This window comes from Macaca nemestrina, chromosome 12 (genome assembly GCF_043159975.1).
Source record: "Macaca nemestrina isolate mMacNem1 chromosome 12, mMacNem.hap1, whole genome shotgun sequence".
In the NCBI taxonomy this organism is placed as follows: domain Eukaryota; kingdom Metazoa; phylum Chordata; class Mammalia; order Primates; family Cercopithecidae; genus Macaca; species Macaca nemestrina.
In genome coordinates this window covers 78,259,681-78,278,650 of record NC_092136.1, presented here as the reverse complement: position 1 = coordinate 78,278,650, position 18,970 = coordinate 78,259,681, and the positions used below count along the sequence as shown (strand labels likewise).

Below are 18,970 nucleotides of genomic sequence, written 5' to 3'. Positions count from 1 at the left end.
CTCCCTCCCTCCCTCGCCACATCCCCCCTGCTCCTTTCTCTATTTCTTTTTACTCATAAACTCTACCTGTCAATAATTACAGGAGTAATGCTCACTATTATACAGTTACAGTGAACCAGATAGTGTGCATGTATTATTCATTTCATTACCATAATCAGCCTATAAAACAAAGGTTGTTCCCCATTTAAAAGTGGGCAAAGGACATGAACAGACACTTCTCAAAAGAAGACATACATGTGGCCAACAAACATATGAAAGAAAGCTCACCGTCACTGATCATCAGAGAAATGCAAATCAAAACCACAATGAGATATCATCTCTCACCAGTCAGAGTGGCTATTACTAAGAAGTCAAAAAACAACAGATGCTGGCAAGTTTACAGAGAAAAAGGAATGCTTTTACACTGTTGGTGGGAGTGTAAATTAGTTGAACCATTTTGGATGACAGTGTGGCAATTCCTCAAAGACCTAGAGGCAGAAATACCATTTGACCCAGCAATCTAATTACTGGGTATCTACCCAAAGGAATATAAATCATTCTATTATAGAGATACATGCACACGTATGTTCATTGCAGCACTATTTACAATAGCAAAAACATGGAACAACCTAAGTGTCCATCAATGTTAGACTGGATAAAGAAAATGTGGTACATATACACCATGGAATATTATGCAGCCATAAAAAGGAATGAGATCATGTCCTTTGTGGGGACATGGATGGAGCCGGAAGCAGTTATTCTCAGCAAACTGCAGAAACGGAAAATCAGACACTGCATGTTCTCACTTATAAGTGGGAGCTGAATGATGAGAACACATGGACACTTTGCGGGGAAGAACACATACTGGGGTCTGTCGGAGGTTGGTGCAATGGGGAGGGAGAGCATCAGGAAGAATAGCTAACCATGACACACGTTTATTTATGTAACCAACCTACACATCTGGCACATGTACCCCTGAACTTGAAAGCTGAAGAAGAAAAATAGGGGTTGTTATTCCCATTTTAGAGCTGATGAAATTGAGGCCTCAAAAGCATAAGGAACTTGCCAGCTAGCCAGTCACAAAGCTGATAGCTAACCCAGGGCTATGCAAATCCAGAGCTCTTACCCCTAATCATATTACCTGATGGAGACAGGAATATAGAACTACTTGAGTGAATGACTGCCAGTTCTTTTTCAGGTTAAAAAGGTGTCAGTGTATCAGACTAGCCACTGCAAACACACACTTGGTGACTCCAACTTATAAGCACATACTCTGGAGCCAGGCTGCCTGGAATGGAATCCTAGCACTTCCACTTATTAGCTATGTTACCTTGTGTTAAACAAGGCAGGTCTCTTCATCTCTCCATGCCTCGGTCTTCTCACCTGTAAAATGGGGTATCTCTCTCACAGTGTGGTTGTAAGGATTAAATGAGGTAAGAAAGCTAAAGCACTTAGCATCGTGTCTGGCACACAGGAAGTATTATATAAGTGTATGCTGTTGTTAAATGCATTGCACTTCATGATTTACCAAGTGTTTTCATATCTTGTTTAACATTTGTGACAAGCTTTGAGGTAGATATCGCCCTCATTCTTGTTTGGAAGTGCTCTTGAGATCATGCAGCTGGCACATGGCGGAGATGGGATTCAACCCCAGGTCTGTCTGACTCCACACCCATGCACAGCTGTTCATAACTCTCTCTGGCAGCTGGTCAGCCTGGCTCTAACTGCCAGAGACGATTCCCTAGGTACCAGGACCAAGTGTGGAAAGGCTCCAGTCAGCCTGATTTTCTTCAGGCCGCTTTCTCCCAGTTTGCTCTGTGAGAAGGATCCTTCTTCTGGAAGAAACTCTCCTTCAAATAAATAGCCAAACCCTTTCCGTCCCAAACACTGAAGAGGGATTTTCTTTCTGCCATCACTCACAGCCTGGCTCCTAAATGAGTTTGCTGTACTTAGTTTGTGTAGTACCTTAACTACAAAACAAATTGCTTTCCTGAATGTGCCTCCAAAAAGGAAATAAGTGTATGGAACACACCAGGTTCAAAGCATGGTATAAACAAAGGGAAATTTTTTGCAGTTCCAGCTCCTTGTAAAGATGCAAGAGGGAGGAGAGAAGAGCCCTCATGGGTGTGAAGTGGGCTGTGAAAGTACAGAAGAAGGTGCTTCAAATAGGAACCAAATGGGCTAAGTCAGAAGTTAGACAGCAATTAGAAGTGAGGCGCCTCCAGGCATCTCTCACTCTGCATGCAGCCTCACCTGGTAGCAAAAAGAGGGAAACCATTTAAGCCCAAAGGATTTACCCTTCTCTCTACCTGCATCCACAGCCTTCAATAATTTATAACCTCAACACTAGAGCTAGTGCTAAAAGATGGATTTTATTTTGAAAAAAGATTGTGTCATTTTTTCCCCAGCCAGATTTCAAAAGCTCTTCAAGAGTCTGCTCTGGCAGCCTGGCCATTATTATTCACATTTAGGGAGTGCATAATAGCTCACAATGCCCTTTAACACCTGACATTTCATAAATCATGACATCATCTCCCCGGTCCGGGGCACCTGAGCCCATGCCCTGGCTCTAAATCCTGACAGACAGTGGCCCTTTGGCCTTGGAGCCTGGGTTCAGATGTGTCCAAGGTTCCTCAAGTCGCTAAAAGCACTTGCAGGACACAGCATAGAGTGGGACTCACAATTAATATTTGTTACAGCAAAGGGGAAAGAAAAGCACATCAGCAAAGGGAAAAGGTGCATGGGACAAAGATCAAAGGAAGCTGGGCCAGAGCTTCCGAGAGTTTTTCTCTCAGCAGAGTCATGCAGGAAGTGCTCTGTTCCTGCAGCCAGGAGCTGTGATGACACCTACAAAGTGCTGTTTACCATGGAAGCTCAGGAGAGACTCAGGGCCCTAAGTGTTAAGCAGGGGCTAGTCACATAGGTGCCCTCTGCCTAGCATGTACCAAATTCCAGACTCCCAGAAGGAAATAAGGTGTTTAACATAAACTCATTATTGGTACAATCTAGGCACAATACAATCTAGGCACAGATAGCCCCTCCTATCATTTAGGACCTAGGCAACTGTTTACCAGCCAGGTTCTCAGGCACCAGCCCAAGGCCAGCCTTGCAAGCAGAGCTTTCTAAGGACGCGGTCTCCGGCCTGCTATGTTAACTCCTTTCTGCCCCCTGCCTCTTGGACTGCCTTCCTATTTGATTCGTGAGTGGCCCCAACAGACCCCCTAGTATATACTTCTCAGGCCAGCCTTGTAGTTCTTTCTCTACTCATCGTCCTTCATGCAGTAACTCTTAGAGAGTGATTATAAACTTTATGAGAAATTCTGATAAAGCTTGCTGCTAGTACTGATCATGAAAGTAGAGAGAAAAATGAAATGATGCATCCTGAGTAGGCGGGGGAAAGCCTTGTCCAAACGACCCTCACAGTGGGCCAGTGCTACTTGGTCCATAGTTGTATTGATGAACTGGGGACTAGGGGAGGGAATTGTGCTGCCCGGTGACTATCTATGTGCTGCTCCCATTCAGCCATCTGTGCCAGGCAAGGTGCTAGTGCTGCCTGGCTGCAGGAAGGCTAAGTGGAGCTGCCATGTTCTCTACCCCAGGGGCTCATGGTGTACAGAAGACAGACACCTACCTACACATACATCAGTGCTGGGAACTCCTCTGGGTAACCAGCAGCCAGAGAATCAGCGGGAGAAATCCAGCTCTGCTTGGGCAACAGGATGAAACGATGCCTAAGGTCCCCTGAAGTTCTAAGCAGCGACCAAGGGAGATCTGGGATGGGACCACAGGCAAAAGAATGCTTACCAGAATGGCCTCTCACCCCCTGCCCATCCTGTAATGTGGTTTTCAGGAGTTCCAATGGCAAAAGAGGCAACTTAAAGGTTGTGGAGTCAGGATCCCTGTTTGCTAGAGAAAGTAGGCTAGGGAGAAGGCTTTATCTGGTAGATGGGACCAGAAAAGGCCCAGATGTGTTGCTACTCCAAATCAGTCTTCCTCCTAGGTCAGGGTAACACTGAAACCTCCGTTAGTACAATCCAGCCAAAGACTACCAGAAACTCACATATAGTCAGCTGAACAAAGACGTGATCACGAACTGTCTGCAGCACAGAAGCACCACCCGATGCAGAGCCATTAGGGTCTGGGTAGAGGGTGTTAGAAAGGATGTGCAGGCTTGGGCCTTGTGTCACATGATTTGGGGGCGGGGTCCAGGATCAGGGCTTTGCTCTAGACTGGATACTGTCAGGGAATAGGCAATTTTCTGCCAGGATATCTTCATAAATCTTGCGTAGAAGGCAGGAAGAATGATGTGGAGTTAAAGTGGTCACTGGAAAAGAGGTGGCAGTCACTCATGTTAGGCAGGATGGGGAGTGTTTGGTCATTGTGTGGTTTGAGCAATGTTATTGTGTTTTTTGTCTGAGTTCAGACATGACTGTAGAGTGACCTTATTTTTGTCTTGATCCATTCTAGTCAGAGTTGCCTTGTCTGAGGTTGGTATGTGAAATTGTTGATATTCAGCAGGGGAATGCCACCGCCTCACTGTGAGAGCCAGGTCAGCTCCTGGCTGTCAGGGACTGGTTTTTGCTTTCTTATCCCAAACCAAGAGACAAATGAAAAGAAAAATTGTACCAGGTATGACAGGGCTTCAAGAGCTTTCAGTGACCTGTGGCCATGATAAATCTGTGTCTAGGAAAAATAATAATGAAAATAACTTAATAGGTGCTATCATATTAATTAAGTGCTATTCAATAATGATTTAATAATTATTATTTAGTACTTATTACAGGTCAGATATTACATAAGCCTATTTAAATATACCATCTCATTTCATTCTCCTCTTAAAATCTCTACAAAATTGGTATTTTCTTTTTTTGCAGTTACAGAAATAGGAGCTCAAACAAATTAAGTGCCAGTCCTCAGTCCACCTTCCTAATAAGGCTGAATTCAAATGCAGATATCTGCCTGACTCCAAACCTGCATTCTCCCACGACCCTAGGCCCCCTTGACACATGGGCACTGAAAGAGAAGGGCTGCCGAGCTGTTAGCTGAGACTGGTCTCAGTCCAAGGAGCCTAAGAGCTCTGAGACAAATCCGAAGTGTGTTCACAGACAGAGCACTTCCAGGACCACAGACTGTCACGGCCCACAGAAGCCGAGGCCCTGGCAGGGAGTGGTGGTTCCCGGGAGCTGCTGTCATTGCACCAGCAAAGTGAGCATCCCCAGAGAGCACGAGTGAGCTTGATGTATTTTTTATTCCTGCACAGCTGGCTAATTAATATGAAAAAGAGCTGCCCACTATTGATTAGCTTTGTATATTCCACCACAACAGTGTCTTCATGAAACTCAATATCTAGAGCTCAAAAGCTGGGGTGAAACCTTTTAAGTGGAACTGATGGGTGACCTCGTCATCCCTGTCAGAGGTCCAGCATTGTTTTGTGGAGGGAGGGAGAATTCAAAGTCCTTTTTAAGTCTGTCTCTTGGTCAGAGGTATTATTTTTCTTCGGTGGTCCACTTTACCTTAGGTTGGTGCAAAGTAATTGCGGGTTTTGCCGTTACTTTTAATTAAGTATTATTTCAAGATAATACCGTGCAACCTTTTCACAGATCTGTGTCAATCTAGGCAAAGCCATGGTTTAATCTATCTCTGTGTAATCAGGGCCTGGCACATAAAATTCCATAAGTGTGTATAGATTAGAATGGGTTCTCATCGCATCTTGATGAATCATCAAGCCCATGTTTCTGAATACCAGACAGAGGCCCAGAAAGAAGAAACCAGAGAATAGAACTCATATTTACTGGGTGTTGTATTCATTTCCTAGGGCTGCCGTCACGAACTACCGCAAACCAAGTACCTTAAAACAACTGAAATTCGTTGTCTCATGGTTCTGGAGGGCGGAAGTCTGAAATAATGATATGGACAGGGCCATGCTCTCTCTGCACCCTGTAGGGGAATGCTTCCCTGCCTCTTCCTAGCTCCAGTGGCTTGCCGCCATCTCTGGCATTCCCTGGCTTGCAGCTGCATCACTCCAGTCTCTGCCTGGATTGTCACATGGATTCATTCTCCCTGCATGGTGCTGTCTTCATGTGGCTGCTGTCTTATAAGAACACCTAGTCATATTGGAGTAGATTCCCACCCTCCTCTGCTATGACCTCATCTTAACTAATTACATCCGCAACAACTCTCTTTCCAAATAAGGTCACATTTGGAAGTTCTGGGGGCCAGCACTTCAACATGTCATTTTTGTGGGGGGGAAGAGTTCATCCCATAACAGATGCCAGGCACACCCCATTAGGTGCCAGGCACTATGACAGGCTCTGTTAACTCCCCACCCCTCGGAAGCCTGGGTCTTAAGTTTGCAGTTTTTTGGTGCCCCATGAACTGTAACAGAAGAAACTGTTTTGTTCTGAATGATGGAGCAGTTGCCACTCTCCATGCTGGGCCCCTGAGGCCTGGCTACAACTCTGTCCTATCTCCCTGGCTCACAGCATCTCACAGCTGACCAGGCTGGGCCAGGACACACCATCTTAGGCCCCTTCTAAGTGAGTCAGCCCCTTCACCAGAGACGTGATGCCACAGGGAAGATTCCTGCCTGAGACCGTGTGTGACCCTGTGGCCTTGCCTAGAACAGCAGGAGATGTGGCTGTGTGGGAATGCGTGTGTAAGAGCGACTGCAAGTACAAAGTGCAGATGCACTCGACAGCATATGAGTGTGAGTGTGTGACAATGTCAGTGCAATTACGTTAGCACAGGAACAAATGTGTGACTGTGTGGGGAACACGTGAGCAAGAGTGTGTGGGTTTGACTCCACATGAGGGTGTGTTTGTGCGTGTCTGCACTGGAGTGAAGGAGTGGGTGGGGATTTCTGCGAAATACCTGTTGTATTTTAGAATTAACCAGCAGGCAAAGGTGAAGTATTTCTTCCCACTAAGATGAGGAAGAAGGGCTTTGGGGGCTTTTTCTAATTTCAAAAAAAAAAAAAAAAGAGGCATCATCCAGTTGGTGGTTGTTAATTAGGAACAGGTCCCAGAGAAGCTGCTTCCGCAGCAGCACCAATAAATCACTCATTAACTGTCTGTGGCTGCCTGCCTCCAAGCCGGGCTTCTCTGCAGCCTGAGCTCCTCTGCAGCCTGAGCTCCAGTAGCAGCCAGGCCAGGGCCCTTCACTGCAGACCTGTCAGTACGGGGTTGGGGTGCATGTCTCCTTGTCTCTCTCCTCCTAAAAGCATCCTCAAACCACACTAGGTAGGAGAGGAAAGGGCTGAGCCTCTAGTCGTCGACTCACGGACTTAAATCCCAATCTCACTGCACCAAGCCCCTTCCACTGACCCTGTCTCTCACCACTCTCCCTTAATTCAGCTTCCAACTCCACTGTGCTTCTTCACATTTCCGGATCACAACCTCCTTCATAGTGTTGCACATGCCCAGTGGAGCTGTGATCGTGCATCTACCTGTGCCTCCCACAGAGAGGAGCACGCAGTGGACACTCAGGAAATCAATTCTTGCCCGACCAGCCCCTGCCAACTTTCTCACCAATGCAATATCCTCCAGCCATGTTTTAAAGTATTGATTTTAGCTAAAATCATCATAGACTTGGGGATGTGGAAAGAGAACAACTGCTTAATGGGTATGGAGGTTTCTCTGGGGAGTGACGAAGATGTTCTAGAACCAGGTAGTAAAGAGGGTTGCACAACATTGGGTGTACTAAATGCCTCTGAATTACATGCTTTTAAATAGTTAAAATGATGAGTTTTATGTATACTTTTCTATAATAAACATACTTTAAAAACACAACCCAAGGCCTTATTCACTTTATTCACTTCAGCATTCATTTATTGAGTACATCCATGGGATCAGGCCACAGGGCTACAAATGTGTTTGGGGTTAGCGGATGCAGACTAATATGCTGCTGAAGTGTGTTTTCCATTTTAACCCAAGTAGTCTGTGTAATCCTCAAATCACTGGGATGTTATATTCACCCCTACTTTATATATGGGAAAACTAAAAGATCATAAAAACAGGAGACTTACCCAAAGCCACACAGCTCTTAAGGAATGTAATAGGATATGAACCCATTCTGTGTTTAGTACGATGTGCTTCCTCCGTAATAGTTTCAGGCCCAGCACTCACAAGCTAACTTAAGCACAGCACAGCTAGAGGTTACAGAAATCATGTATTACTGACATGTTAGCAAAACAGACCTTGGGTAAGGACAGTTCCTCTGCGTCCTTTGGCTGAAGGCTCTACCATCTTCCCTACCCAGTCCTGCCGCCTCCTAGGTGCTCCACCCTATTCCCTTCTCAGCACTGCTGCACAGGGATCCCTCTGACCTGATTAGCTAGATTCTTCCTGCTAGACGTTTTTATTAGTGCCCTGACCTTCTTGCCAAGCAGTAATTTCACGAACCTGTGACTTTGGAATGACATTCTTTATGTTTGTGTTTGTTTTTGAAAATATGTAGAATTCATCCAAAACTCACAGCCCTGCTTTTGTGCTTAACTGAAATGTGTTGAAAGATTTAAGGATAATTATTGAATATTTTCCCTGCATGTAAAAATATATTTGGTCTAATGAGGCCATTCTTTAATCTGATGGGGTTGGGAGAGCTGTTAGAATTAGCAGCCATTGGTTCAGGGAGCTCAGGAATCCCCATCCTTGGGACCAAGTCCAGATGTAACCCTGGAAGCATGAAGTTCAAAGTCAGTGGGATTATGGCTTGGTGCAAAATCAGCAAAATATGTCACCAGTGTCCCTTCTCTAGACAGTGAGCCATAAGCCAGGGTCTGCATGTAGTTTGGGTTGGCATCAGTACAGAGATACTTTAGAGAGCGGAATCAACAGGTTAAATCCTGCCTCTGAGGCCAAATGGAGATAAGAATACCACTGTGGGGGCAAGAGATATGGGGGTGGTTATTATAGGCTATTTTCTTTTGACTCTAGATCTCATGTTCATTTTTCTAGACTTATTTGTTCATTCAGCCATTCATTCATTCATCAGATGTTTATAGAGAACCTGATATTTTCATGTTCTGTTTTAGTGATTATAGACAAAAGTAAAATTTCTGTATTAGAAAGCATAGGTTAACAGCCAAATTAACAACACATGAACACACGGGTAATTTACGGTGCAGTGACAAACAACCTTAATATATGAGTGGCCTAACAGAGTTTATTTCTCATGTTATGTACCCAACATGCTTTGGGGCTGGGGGAGACTTTGTTCCACACAGTCTCTCATGGACCCAGGGTAACAGAAGCTCCACCATCTTGTGGAGCTACCCACTCTGGAGCAAATACCCGTTTTGGCTGCTTCTCACAGCCCATAGGCCTGAATTACTCATATGGCCCCACTTAACTACAAAGGAGCAGGGAAATGTGTGCCTTCCATGTGCCAGAAGCAGAGGAGAACCAGATACAATGAGCACCCAAAGTCTCTACACAACATAGAATAAAAAGATCCGAGGTATGAACACAATAGAACGTTATCCTCTGAGGTGTTTCTATCTAGCAGAAGAGACAAGTGAACAGACCTAACTAACAGCTGAGGGAATCAAAAAATGTGTTGGAGAGGGGAAAGAGGAATTATGATGTGAGCTCTGAGAGGAGGGAGCCATTCACTGGAATATCCCAGGTTGGGGTGGGGTTGCTGGCAGTCCAGCCAGGATATGTCACGGCATGCTCATACATGCATGTACTGTGTGACTGAGGGAGCTCAGTGCAGGTGACTTTTGTGGCAAGACGTGCTTGGGCACCACATGTCGTTGTTAGAACCTTATTCTGTAGGGAGGGAAAGCTACTGAAAAGCTTTCTAGGAAAGGATATGATCCTACATATTTTAGGAAGATCACCCTGGTTCTACCTGACAGAGGAGAGATAGAGACAGACTGTGGCTCCCGGAATCTGAATAGTAATCATGCAGACAGATTGAAGAGGTACTTAGCAGGAAGAAATGATTAAAATTTGGTAACTAAATAGATGTGGGTTGGAGGAAAGGAAATGGACACAGGTTTGTGGCCTGGATTTTGACGGGGACATGTCTTAGTCCCTTCAGGCTGCTACAAAATATCCTAGACTGGGTAAATTACAAGCCACAGAAATTTATAGCTCACAGTTCTGGAGGCTGGGAAGTTCCAGATGAAGGCACCAACAGATTCAGTTTCTGGTGAGGACTTGCACTCTGCTTCACAGATGGTGCCTTCTGTGTCCTCACATGGTAGGAGAGAACAAGCTCCCTTAAGCCTCTTTTATAAGGTCACTAATCCCATTCATAAGGGAAGAGCCCTCTTGGCCTAATCACCTCCCAAAGACCCCACCTCCTTCAGACTATAGCAGGGTAACTGTGTGGATGCAGCAAGGAAATGCTGGAGCATGACTGTAGAGAGAAGTAATAAGCTGAGTGCTAGACATTGTTGAGTCTGAAGTACCGGTGGAACCTCTAAAGCCAGGTGTCTATGAAGCACTTGGATATTGGGGCCTGAAAGCTTAGAAGAGAGTCTGCCTACCCTTCCCAAGTGTCTAAGAAATTAAAGGGGTAGGGGTAACCTCCAGGGATTCTAAGTTACACATCTCTTGGTACCAGGTCTATTGTGTATAAATCTGGGTGCTTTCAAAAATGGAGTAATTTCCTGCTGATCACCTTCCTAAGGCCCAGACCCTCCGACTGAGGGAAGTCACTGCTCCCTGGGCTTCTATAGCCCCGTTTGTGGTGAGAACCAAGTTACTATCATTGTTCAGACCCTGAGCCCTGAGAGGACTGGCACCCAGGTGCTCAGTACATGTTTCTTAAACAAATGAATGAATTAACTACAAACTATTCCAAACTGTTGGGTCCCTTGTGACAATGTAAATAGTACTTTCATTTTCCAAAAGCCTTTAATAAATTATAACTCATCAAATTAAAGTAAACATTTGTCTTAACTTCTACCAACCAAGTCTCTGGAGGATTTGACACCTTTTCATCTTCAAAGTGATTTCAAAACAAGAGCCTGCATCCCCAAAGGCCACTCTTTGGATGTTGTAGATTGTAAACAGATACAAAAATGTATTCACATTCATGAGTGAAGATGCCTTGGGCCAGTTTTAAAAAGAATTTTCTCCAGGAAAAATAAAAGTAAATTGTTTCTTTGATTTTTCTTTTTTTTTGAATGCCTTCAATGTGCCAAGAGTTGTGTTAAGGGATTTCAATATCTGTTATTTTGTCAATGTTCCTGTGAGATAGGTATTCTCATTCCTGCTGTAGAGATAAGAAATCTGGGGCTTCAAGAGACAAATGAGGCCGGGCATGATGGGTCATGCCTATAATCCCAGCACTTTAGAAGGCCGAGGCGGGTGGATCATCTGAGGTCAGGAGTTCGAGACCAGCCTGGCCAACATAGTGAAATCCCATCTCTACTAAAAATACAAAAATTAGCCGGGTGCAGTGGCAGGCACCTGTAGTCCCAGCTACTCGGGAGGCTGAGGCAGGAGAATCACTTGAACCCGGGAGGCAGAGGTTGCAGTGAGCCAAGATTGTGCCACTGCACTCTAACCAAGGTGACAGCGAGAGACTCTGTCTCAAAAAAAAAAAAAAAAAAAAAGAGATTGACAAATGACTTGCCCAAGAACCAATCTTAAATTCTTCTAACTCATGAGTTACTGCCCTTCCCTTTGCATTTTCGTTTCTCAACCCTTGGTCTGTGGATTACCTGCATTGGGCACAAGCAGGATGCAAGTTCTGGGGTTGCGCCCAGACTTATTGGATGAAACTCTGGAGGGAGAAGCTTGGGAATCTGCATTTTAAATAAACTTCCCAGGTGCTTCTTAGGCACACTGAGATTTGATCAACTATACTTTATACCCACAATGGTTTTCTAAAACTTAGATTTTTGTCTAATTAGATGAGAGAAAAAACAAAGGGGGAGTAAGGAGGCCTGAATACCATGTGACTTGCCTTGAGCTTGGCAAGTGGGGCAGCAGCATCATCCTCCCTCCTTGCCTCGTCTCTAGGCTGTGCTGGCCAAGATGGAAAACTTCCTCTGTTCCCCTGCTTTTCATGGCAAGCTTGGGTTGATGTTTTCTCTCCACTCCATATGGATTTTGCAATTAACTCACTAGAAAAGTAAATCACAGGGTGCCTGGAATAGTAAGTGCAGCAAACACCAGACTTCAGCTAAGCAGACTGGGACTGAATCCAGAGTGTGACTCAGGTTGCTGGGCTGGTACAGAAAGGAGGCAGGAGGCCGGAGGCTGGCTGCTCCTGGAGGCTGGACAAAGGCAGTCAGTGAGAAAGAGGGAGAGGGGAATAGTGGTTGAGACTGAGCTGAGCACCTTTTGTAGGTTTGCAGACTATGTTTTACATTCTTTGTCTCTTCAATTGCACACAACTCTTTTAGGTCAATGTTATTACTCCCATTTTACAGAAAAAGAGACTGAAGCTCAGAGGTGAAGTTACTTCCCAACGTCCAAGCACTGAGTCTGCACTCAGTCCTCAGGAAAGACTTCCAGGGTTAGGAGGGAGAAAAAGGAGAATAGAGACATGTAGAGGTTCTGTTCTGATTGCTCTAGCTGGCTGGTGGCTTTTTATAGAAGTTTTTTTTTTTTTTAAATCACTTTGCCTCTTTTATTTCACCTAGAATATAGTAGTGGTCCCCAAAAGATTCAGTGAATAGGTGAATTTTCATTTGCTAATCCGATTCATCAGAATAATATAAGCTAGCATTAGCAAGCACTGAGTACATGCCTGACACCATGTTGAATGCTTTAGATACATTTCCATTTCATTTCATTCTTTCACGGTTTATAAGAGGTATTATTTTATTTGTTTGTTTGTTGTTTTATTTTACTTTAAGTTCTGGGATACATGTGCTAAACCTGCAGGTTTGTTACGTAGGTATACATGTGCCATGGTGGTTTGCTGCACCTTTCAACCCATCATCTAGGTTTCAAGCCCCACATGTATTAGGTATTTGTCCTAATGCTCTCCCTCCCTTTACTATAGATGTCTTAACTGAAAGCTGGGTTGTCTACCTCTCCCTCTGAGGGGTTCCTGCCCATCCGCTGATGAAAGGGTTCTTTTCTATAGAGGAGCTCTACTGGGGACCATATGCAGGATCAACACACTCACTCCTGTGACAACATCCACATCTGAGGATCTGCAGTTTATAAGTCAAAAGGTATCTTCTTGCCCACAGAGCCTAAAACTGGCTTCTTTCTGCATCTCACAGCTTCCTGAAAGATTCTGAAATGTGAGCCAGGCTGACAGCTGTGCTGATGTATGGCAACTGTGGGGCTGGGATTTGTCCTCTGTCGGTGGCATTCACTCTGATGTCACCACAACACCAAAAACCCTTTGAGGCTGAGAGGCAAGCGGGCACCACTCAGCAGAGCACCAGGCACAGGTGCTGCAAATCACAAAAACATTTTTGCTCTGGATAGGGCTTAAGGGTTGTTTCTTCACCTAGCTAGAAAATTGGGCAAAGGGGACAGGGCTTAAAAAGCAGATACAGCTACTTAAGCAGGAAGAATAGGGCCCCAAGTTTCAAGAGAACATTTTGCATTCTCTTTAGAATGATCCAACACAAGCCACTACCACCACCAAGTGCCTGAGGCCACCCTAGGGTACATTCTCCCTTGCTTCAGCACGCTAAATGCATTTAACTTTTTTATCACTCTAGATGTAATCCTGGTGGTCTTTGGGCAGTCAGTGGACGTCATCAGAAGTTTCACACCTTACTTTTCCACTGTGACACCTGAAATCAGAACCATCATTATGAAAGCTTTTTCCCTTCCCTGGCTCTTTCCCTTCTGTGAGGCTAGGCTTCTTGCAACCTACCTGCCAAGTTAAAACTCTTGCATGGTTTTAAGATGTTTTTTTCCCTAAGCCAGGATTTGAACTTCTGCAGTTAGTGCCCAGAGGTCTTGGCTTTCTGTGTTTCCCCCAAATAGGGTTCTGTCTTATTGCAGCTAGAAAGGCAACAGAGATGAGATGGAAGAGAAAAAAAGGAGTTTCTGCCCTTCAGAGAGAGCTCAACTGCCTGTGTGTGTGGCTCAGCCTCCGTTCCCTGTTCACAAAAAATCAAAGTTATCACCTCAAACTCAAATCTATTTTTAAATAAGAAAGAAGGCCAGTGAAGAGGGGCAGGCAAGATGTGTCCAAGGAAGGCATTGGAGAAAAGGTAACATTTATACTGGGAGTTTGGTAGATGAAGAAGGTAAGAAAGAGAAGTATGGACAGTTAAAGATAGCATTGAAATTCCAGAGTCCCCAAGGAGTAGTTTGCAGGGACAGCAGGTGGCACTTGATGAGTTAGAATTTCAGATGTGATGAGTTTGAAGCACCTGGGAGGCATCTAAGTAGACATAATTACTAGACACCTGGAGCTGAATAAGAGGTCCTGGAGATAATGATTTAGAGGTGATCGTTCTCTCATCCATGTATCCGTTCATTCACCCAGGCAAGGGAAATGTGTACAGTACCTACTCTAGGCAGGCCCTATGCTGGATATTGGGAATACAATGATGAACAAAACAGATGTCCCAGGCAATGGTTATCTCCAGCCCTTTGTCCAGCTTTGACTTTGCAGGACCTCTGGGTAGGATGGTCTGGCCAAATGTCCTTGTTATGCTTTCCCTGGAGATATTTCATAAAAAGAAGGCATCTTAGAGCAGAGACTGACTGTCAAGCATTAGTTCTGAGTGCAACCTCTTCTCTCTGTTCCACCATAGGAATCATTTTCTAGTACTCTGATTCTGATTTGATTAGGAAAGAAGTCTTTCTGATGATTCTCATGCAGGTCAAATTCATGAAAGTTTATTAGAAATACATATTTTTAGTTCCCTTGCCTGTTACATTCTTTGCTGTGGATATCCTGATGGATTTGAATGAAAGCTGTGTAAATAAGTGTCCATGGGCTTTCTTGGGCAGGTTTCAGTTATTTGGGAGAAAAGGTATTAATAGACACATCATGGAGAAAAGTCTCTTACACATCAGCAAAGAAAATTTGAGACACGGTGGTTGATTAGGGAAGGATTTCTCCCAAAGGGTATGGACTTAAGCTCTAGTAACAAACAGCTTAAAAAAATGAAGCAAAATGAAATATGATGTGCTTAACTGTGAAAATTGTAAGGAATTTGTTTTCTAGACTCTCATTATTTGATCACTAACCAATCAGAAATCCCAGCTCTTTGATTCTTGGAGTATAGCAGTAGAAGGGGATTCTCATTAGACCCTCCAGTTGCATGAGAAATCTGGCCATCGGATTAACTCCTAAGGCACTGCCACCAGCATCTCCACCTAAGAACAGGGTCACTATGAAGTGCCAAAGGGCTGTGGCTTAAGAACTATGCTGGATGAAACTGGCCATGTAGTTGAGGGCTGCCTCATATGTGCAGCAGCTGACAGCAAGAGAGCCTCCTAAAGGGACCACATTTGAAGTTAGAGGAGCAGGCAGCTGGCCCACGTGCACAGCACCACTCCACACTGTCCCTGCTCTCCTGGAAGATGTTGTAATACAGTTGCCCCTTTCCTACCTGCACTCATCCTCACCCCAGATGTCCTTTCTCAGAATGCATCTTGAGTGTATATTCTTTCACTGACTCACCCATCTCCACTTCTCAGGCTCCACCTACCACTTCAACTCAGTTGTCGACAAATACTTGACCACTTTCGCTAAACTTGGGTGTCTGCATCTTGCTGTGCTTCTTCTGTCTTCTTTCCCCGCTTAGGGCTAAAGCCCCTCACTGCTGCTCCCTTAGCTGTCTTTTGGTCCAGTACCATGCCACACTCTCAGGAGTGTGGTGCTCTGGTCAAGATGTCTGCTGCTCCTCTGGATGTTTGCCACATGCCGAAGATGCCTGAACACCGAGTTCCCTTTTATTTGGGAAGCCGGAACTCCAAGGAACTCCATACCAACAGCTACCCCAAATCTTGAGGGAGACTTGTGCATGGGCTTAAGTCTAGCCAGTCAAAGACAGCTGGTGATACAGGTGCCTGAGATACACAGGAACAACACTCATCATGGAGTTTATGTAAGCAAAGGAGATGGATGCCTGCCTTGGGTGGATGAGTGTCCTGGAGCCTTGCTCCTCGAAGTGCTCCAGGGAACCTACAGCATGAGCTGATGAGAAATGCAGAGTCTCAGCTCCACTCCAGACCCCACTGACTCCGATTCTGCTTTTTAACAAGTTCTCCAAGCACCTCATACACACCGAAACCAAGCAGCGCCGCTCTAGACTTTGAAGAAAGTTATCTCAGGGAAAATACTAGGTTTAGTTTTAAGGCCAGATACACTGAAACGATGATTCAAGAGGCTTGAGAAATAAAACAGTAGATCTAAGATCATATTTTATGTTTTTAAGCATCAAGTCATATTTTATGACTATAATATGAAAATAAATAGGAAAATGTCTGTAAATACAACATTTAACAGTGGTTTCCTTGGGAGATGAGTGGGATGGATGAGGTGGAAGGAGGGAAGGAGGATTTGTATTTGTGTTCAGCTTGTCCTGTATTGTTGGAATTCAAATGTGAATGTGCTAGAATTATTTTTGAAACAGAAAGTAGGAAAGATAGAAGTAAAGAAGAAGGCCGGGCGCGGTGGCTCAAGCCTGTAATCCCAGCACTTTGGGAGGCTGAGACCGGCGGATCACGAGGTCAGGAGATCGAGACCATCCTGGCTAACACGGTGAAACCCCGTCTCTACTAAAAAATACAAAAAACTAGCCGGGCGAAGTGGCGGGCGCCTGTAGTCCCAGCTACTCGGGAGGCTGAGGCTGGAGAATGGTGTGAACCCGGGAGGCGGAGCTTGCAGTGAGCTAAGATCCGGCCACTGCACTCCAGCCTGGGTGACAGAGCGAGACTCCGTCTCAAAAAAAAAAAAAAAAAAAAAAAAAAAGAAGTAAAGAAGAATGGGAGTTTTGGGTTAATGTAAGTTTAACAACATAGCGTAGAATAAACCCAGGAAGCTTCACAGACATTTCTGAGATGAGCTTTTAAATTGAAAAGGAATATGTTTTTGTGTTAACAAGATAGCTCCAAGTGGTGGAATTATGGACAATTTTATCTTGTTTTGTTTTCCTTCTTTTTTTTTCTTGTCTGAATTTTTTAAAATCTTCTACAAGGAATGTGTATCCCTTGTGTGACGAGAAAAATAGACAAAAACTGTTTTAAGGAGGAATGACAAAGGCAGGATGAAGAGACGTAAGTTACCACGGGCACAGCAGAGTGACACAGAGCTGTAGGGTGAAAATGGCTTCACTGATGGTGAGCTGAGAATTTTTAAATAAAATAAAAAATAAAAGCTACAAAGTAATGTTTGGGATGCAGGGGGTGTTGTTTATTGAGCCTCTGCTGAGTGCCAGTCGTGTCCCCTGTGGAGTCTGCGAGATGAGCACCATGGCCATTGCACAGCCGAGCAGCAGAGGCTGGGGAGGTCAAGGAACTTGCCCAAGGTTAAGGGAGGAGTGAACCCGGGATCAGATATCATGTTGTGACTCTGCTCTGCACTGCTTGGCTCAGAAAAGCAGAGGCAATGTTGTGGTCTGAAGATTAACAGTAAGGTTTAGGCCGACTCAAAGGCCTCATGTCGTTACCTGTTCTAGAGCAGTACTTTTTCAAGTTTTTAGGGGATCTGCTCTGCAAGGAACAAGGGGACCTTAGCCCCAGCCCTCTGTAGCTCCTTAGACCCCCTCCAGGAGCCTCTGGGATCCTGCTGAGCACTGTGTGAAAACCAGTTTTAAGCAGAGGTTCTGAAAGTTCTGTGAAAAACTAGTTCCCCAGATGTCCTGAGGAATAGAGGTTTCCAGGTAAATTTGAGACCCTTTGCTCACCATGTCTGCTCTTAGAGGTCTGTGCATATCATCATGGTCCACGTCTGCCAGTCCCACAGCCATGCGTTCACCTTGTCATCCTGGCCTTTTCCAGGCCCATCTGACCACAGACAGCTTTCTATGGAGCACCCATTAGCATCTTACAGATAGAGTGTTCCAAAAGACAGTTTTGAGATGCTTTTTAGGCCCCATAGATACCTAACTTTTTTAAAAAAATTTTAATTAAACTTCCACAATATTTTCAACATGGTGGTTTCAGATTTCTTCAGTACATTTTGTTCTTTAAAAAAAATCCTGGAAAGCTAAAAATGTCTGTAATTATCCTCACAACAAGAGCAGGATCTCCAGCGTGTGCCTCTGAGTGCTGGAGGTTAATAAGGATTGTGCCTTCATAAGGCAGCAGAATAGCATCTGTGGTTACGCTAGTTAACGATGCTACAAATTACAAGGCCCTCTCAGCCCCAGCATGCAGTGGGAAAGGAAAGACAGTGAACTCAGAAACTGACATGCAGAAGTGGTCTGACCACTCTACACTCTTCAGGGTGGTAGTTTTTATTTTTAACTTTTTCTATGTACATGATGAAAGCTTCTTTGAAATTGAGTGTTCATAAGTGGGCATAAAATGCTGAAATTTCTACAACTGTAAAAATGCTTGTATGTCGCTTTGCAGTTTACAAAAAAGCTTTTGCCTCCATGTCCTCAAAATAGACCTGAGTGAGCTGCGTGTTATTACTCCCATTTTACAGATAAGAAAACTGAGAATCAGCTCCTAAAAGGCAGCATGGTGACCCAACCCTACTCTTTTCACGCTCCATCCTTTCCATTATACTAAATGCCTCCTATGGTTAATGATTGTGGTAAGCCCTAGATTTTTTGAAATAGAGCTGATTCCAGGGAATTTAAACACTAAAGTCAATTCATTAAGTGCTTAGCAAAATGTAGTTTATTTGTATCTTTTTAGGACCTTCCAAATAAATCACTTTATAAATCTTAAGTTCACAAATCAAATCAAGTCTATTTATTTATGTATATCTGCTTAAAAAATAGACTTCTAGTGCTCTGATAGCAAAACCAGCTACTTTTACTAAGTGTCCATGTTAAATATGAGAACATCCACAGACTGAAGCTCTTATGGGACAAATTCCCACCTGTGCAAATTGGCATCCTCAGGTTTTGTTGACGCATTGGAAATAG

The 18,970-nt window shown here is 44.4% G+C and overlaps 1 protein-coding gene and 1 long non-coding RNA gene across 26 annotated transcripts in view; one reads left to right on the top strand and one right to left on the bottom strand.

Annotated features, from left to right (window-relative positions):
* The window catches only part of LOC105468948 (teneurin transmembrane protein 4), a 3,228,145-nt gene that overhangs the window by 2,824,179 nt on the left and 384,996 nt on the right, over nt 1–18,970 (top strand). The window lies entirely within an intron of this gene.
* LOC112424442 (uncharacterized) lies at nt 3,670–10,166 on the bottom strand. Of its 2 annotated transcripts, XR_011611222.1 has the most exons (4): nt 10,082–10,166; nt 8,003–8,125; nt 4,606–4,662; nt 3,694–3,750 (listed from the first exon to the last, which is right to left on the bottom strand). It is a non-coding gene; the product is annotated as an uncharacterized lncRNA (long non-coding RNA). The 2 variants fall into 2 exon arrangements; XR_011611223.1 differs by lacking the exon at nt 4,606–4,662 and having other exon boundaries at nt 3,670–3,750.